Below are 5,459 nucleotides of genomic sequence, written 5' to 3'. Positions count from 1 at the left end.
CTCCAAAAAAAATGTGCACGTGCAGTTGATTTTTTCAGTCAATGGTATGCCTGGTTTATTAGGAAACATCGCACATGTAACTGACGTATGGATCATTAACACAAAAAACACACATGGGTACGCCATAGAAACCGTGTGTTTTGTGATCTTCTAATAATTCTTATATATATATATATATATATATATATATATATGTATATATATATATCAGCATCTCCAACCGCACCTAATTTCAAAAGTCTCTTTCATTGTATCAGGATTATTCAATGTACATGAGCGAGGCAACATGACATCCGATGAGCAATCACCGGTTTATGAAATGCAATCAAGTGTCAACCTAACTTGCTCGCTCGCGTAGCCAGATTTGATCCTATGCAACAAGAGAGAAGCTTGCTGCCATCCACCAGTGCGGCAATTTAAGCCGGTGTGCGGCCAACTCGTGCGGCGAGGTGGGACTAAAAACCAGCTGCGGCCAGCTCAAGTCTCCTTCGATGGCTGCGGGCGGACATTTCGGTAGTATTTGGGACCGGGGTGCGGCTACAAAACTTCAGTGAACACATGCTAATCAACGCTCAAATCCCTCAAAGGATGTGATAGCGGCTTGAAGCTACGTCGGTATTTCCCAAAAGAGGAAGGGATGATGCAGCACAGCGACGGTAGGTATTTCCCTCAGTGACGAAACCAAAGTTATTGAACCAATAGGAGAACCAAGTAACACAACGTAAACGACACCTGCACACAAATAACAAATACTCGCAACCCGACGTGTAAAAGGGGTTGTCAATCCCTTTCGGGTATGGCGCCCAAGATAGGCAAAACAGACGTGAATAAATTGTAGTAGATTGATAGATCAAACGCCAAATAAAATAAATAAGAATAAATTGCAGCAAGGTATTTTTATATTTTTGGGTTTAGTAGATCTGAAAATAAAGGCAAAGGAAAATAGATCGCAAAGGCGAATAATATGAAGAGACCCGGGGGCCATAGGTTTCACTAGTGGATTCTCTCGAGAAAAATAGTAAATAGTGGGTGAACAAATTACTGTTGGGCAATTGATAGAACTTCAAATACTCATGACGATATCCAGGCAATGATCATTATATAGGTATCACGCCCAAGATTAGTAGACTGACTCCTGCCTGCATCTACTACTATTACTCCACACATCGACCACTATCCAGCATGCATCTAGTGTATTAAGTTCATGGAGAAATGAGTAATGCAATAAGAACGATGACATGATGTATACAAGATCTATTTATGTAGAAATAGACCCCATCGTTTTATCCTTAGTAGCAACAATACATACGTGTTGGTTCCCCTTCTGTCACTAGGATCAAGCACCGTAAGATCGAGCCCACTGCAAAGCACCTCTTCCCATTGCAAGATAACTAGATCGAGTTGGCCAAACAAAACCCAAATATTAGAGAAGAAATACGAGGCTATAAGCAATCATGCATATAAGAGATCAAAGAACCTCAAATAACTTTCATGGATATAAAAAGATAGATCTGATCATAAACTCAAAGTTCACCGGATCCCAACAAACACAATGCAAAAGAGTTACATCATATGGATCTCCAAGAGAACATTGTATTGAGAATCAAACGAGAGAGAGGAAGCCATCTAGCTACTAACTACGTACCCGAAGGTCTACAAATAACTACTCACGCATCATCGGAGAGGCACCAATGGAAGTGGTGAACCCCTCCATGATGGTGTCTAGATTGGATCCGGTGTTTCTGGACTCTGCGGAGGCTGGAATGATTTTTGTCGACTCCCCTAGGGTTTCTGGAATATTGGGGTATTTATGGAGTAAAGAGGCGGTCCGGGGGCACCCGAGGTGGGCACAACCCACCAGGGCGTGCCTGGGCCTCCAGGCGCGCCTTGGTGGGTTATCCTCCCCTCGGAGCAGCCCCTAGGTGCTTCTCTGGCGCATTGGTTGTCTTCTGGTCCAAAAAAATCCACAAAAAGTTTCACTGCGTTTCGACTCCATTTGGTATTGATTATCTACGATGTAAAAAAACATGCAAAAAATAGCAACTCGCACCTGGCACTATGTCAATAGGTTAGTACCAAAAATGATATAAAATCACTATAAAATGATTATAAAACATCCAAGATTGATAATATAACAGCATGGCACAATAAAAAATTATAGATACATTGGAGACGTGTCAGCATCCCCAAGCTTAATTCTTGCTCGTCCTCGAGTAGGTAAATGATAAAAACAGAATTTTGATGTGGAGTGCTGCCTAACATGTCATATCATATTCTTTTCTTTATAGCATGGGCATTTCGACTTTTATATTGTTCAAAGCAATAGTCTAGTTTTGACATGATAACTTAATACTCAAGCATATCAACAAGCAACCAAGTCTTTCAAAATATCAATGCTAAAATAAGCTATCCCTAGCCCATCATGCTCAATCATTGATCCATTCATGAAACACACTCACATATTAACTACACCCAATACTCAAGTATGATCATAGTGCCTCCTAGTTGGTGCTTTTATAAGAGAAGATGGAGACTCAAATTCAAAAATAAAAATTGCATAAAGTAAAAGAAAGGCCCTTCGCGGAGGGAAGTAGGGATTTGTAGAGGTGCCAAAGCTCAAAGAGAAAAACTTAGAGGTAAAAACATTTTGCAAGGTGTGCCTTTCCCACCAATGAAAATGACCTAGAGTTCCCAACACTTTCCACGCTAGATATATCATAGGTGGTTCCCAAACAGAAATTAAAATTTATTCCTTTTTCCACCATACTTTCACTTTCCATGGCTAACCGTATCCACGGGTGCCTTCCATACCAACACTTTCCAAGGAATTTATTATTTGACAACATAAAGTAAATTCATTTTTCATTTCGGGACTAGGCATCCCTAATACCTTTGCCTTACTCTCGTGCAATGACAAGTGAATAAACAATCATGGTGATAATAACACATCTAGCATGGAAAATATTAGCCACCCCTCACCGCCTCGTGAGCGGTACGAGCACACAAAAGAGAAATTTATTTTGAATATTAGAGATGGCACATGCAAATTTGCTTAGAACAACAAAAGAATACCACATATAGGTAGATATAGTGGACTCATGTGGCAAAACTGGTTTAAAGGATTTTGGATGCACAAGTAGTGATCATACTTAGTGCAAAATAAAGGCTAGCAAAAGATCCATAAGCGACCAACCAAGAAACAAATAATCTCATAAGCAAGCATTAAGCATAATTAACACCAAATAATGCACCACAAGTAGGATATAATTTCATTGCATAACTATTGACTTTCGTGCTTGCATAGGGAATAACAAACCTTAACACCAATATTCTTACTAAAGCATAATTACTCATCAAGATGGCTCACATATCACATCATCATATCTCAAAACTATTACTAAGAATAAAGTTTATTTTGTCCAATGATCTTCATGAAAGTTTTTATCATATCCTTCTTGGATATCTATCACTTCGAAACTAATTTTCATGAGTTGCTTTTGATAAGCTCAAACAAATATAAGTGAAGATCAGGAGCATAATATTTATTTCTCTCAAAATAATTTAAGTGAAGCAAGAGAGAATTTATTAAAAGAAATTAGTAACTCTCAAATAAATCTAAGTGAAGCAAGAGAGCGTTTCTTCAAAAATACTAAAGCACACCGTGCTCAAAAATATATAAGTGAAGCACTAGAGCATATACATAGCTCATAAAAATTTATGTGAAGCATAGAGAGCAATTCTAACAAGTCATGGCATAATTTCGGCTCTCTCCAATAGGTGTGGCTAGCAAGGGATCAAGACTAAAAACACAAAATAAAACAAGCAAATACTCATATCATACAAGACTCTCCAAGCAAAACACATAGTATGTGACGAATAAAAATATAGCTTCGAGTAAAATACCGATGGTCGTTAGAAGAAAGGGGGGATGCCACACGGGGGCATCCCCAAGCTTAGTTGCTTGCTCTCTTTTGGATAATAGCTTGGGCTGCTGGGGCATCCCCAAGCTTAGGCTCTTATTACTCCTTATTCCTTCATCCATCGTAAGATAACCCAATACTTGAAAACTTCAATCACACAAAACTCAACAAAAGCCTTCGTGAGATCCGTTAGTATAAGAAAACAAATCACTACTATAAGTTTTGTAGCAAACCAATTCATATTTTATTCTTGCATTATATCTACTGTATTCCAACTTTTCTATGGCAAAAACTCATCAAAGAAAACCATAGAATCATCGAAACAAGCACCCAACGCAAAGAAAGCAGAATCTATCAAAAACAGAATAGTCTGTAGCAATCTGGATATTTTAAATACTTCCTTAACTCCAAAAACTCTTAAAAAATTTAGGACGTCCTGGGAAATTTGTGTATTAATCTACTGCAAAAGGAATGGGCATTTTATCGCTCTCTGTTTAAAAATAAAAATTATTTTCGCGAGCGCAAAAGTTTCTATTTTTTAGCAAGATCAAACAACTATCACCCAAGAAGATCCTAAAGGCTTTTACTTGGCAAAAACACTAATTAAAACACAAAAAACACAATCATAACAGTAGAATAATTGTGCTAACACTCAAGAATAGAAAGCAAAAAGCAAAAATAAATTTTATTCATTGGGTTGCCTCCCAACGAGCGCTATAGTTTTACGCCCTTAGCTAGGCATAAAGCAAGGATCTAATTTTTTTCATCCTTGTTCAACTCTTCAATCAAACACTTAGAATTCTTCAAAGATTTATCATAAAGATTTTCAATGACAGTACTCCTAGGAACAATTTTAAATAATTCATTTTTGCCAAAGGGATCTCTTATAACTTCAACAAAATTCAAGTGAATGCTAATCATCTTAATATCCTCTTTACTATTACTAGAAGCTGCACCCTTGCTCTTAGTAACTTCAGTAGTCTTGCCAATCTTTACGGGAGTCTTTTCAATAGTTTTAGCAGAAGCAAAAGCCATGCTCAAATTAATAAATATTTCTTCTAATTTATCAATCCGAGGTGGACTTTCTTCAATTCTTTCATGAATTACGGTTCCCTTTTCTTTTAATAACTTAAAAACTTCTCCCGCTTTTGACACAATCTTAGTAGAAATTATGCATCTTGTTATCCAAGTTTTCAATATGTTCTTCAGTAAGCATTTTCTTTTCAATAGCATCTAATCTTTCCATGACATGCTCAAGAGTCAAAGTTGTTTCATTAACCATAAGAGTTGGTGAACCCACTAAATTTCCCATAGCATTGAAAGCATCAAGAGAGGGACACATCAAGAAATTTCCACTGGTAATCGTATCAAGGACAAATCTATACCAAGTGGTGATTCCCACATAAAAGCAACGAAGAAGAATAATTGTAGATTGCTTACGGATAGATCTATTATGAGCATTGCAAATTCTGTACCAAGCATCTTTTAAATTTTCTCCTCCCCTTTATTTAAAGTTGCGAACCTCATTCTCGGGAGTGC

This window comes from Triticum aestivum, chromosome 4A (assembly GCF_018294505.1).
Source record: "Triticum aestivum cultivar Chinese Spring chromosome 4A, IWGSC CS RefSeq v2.1, whole genome shotgun sequence".
Lineage (NCBI taxonomy): Eukaryota > Viridiplantae > Streptophyta > Magnoliopsida > Poales > Poaceae > Triticum > Triticum aestivum.
This window is presented reverse-complemented; position numbering follows the sequence as displayed.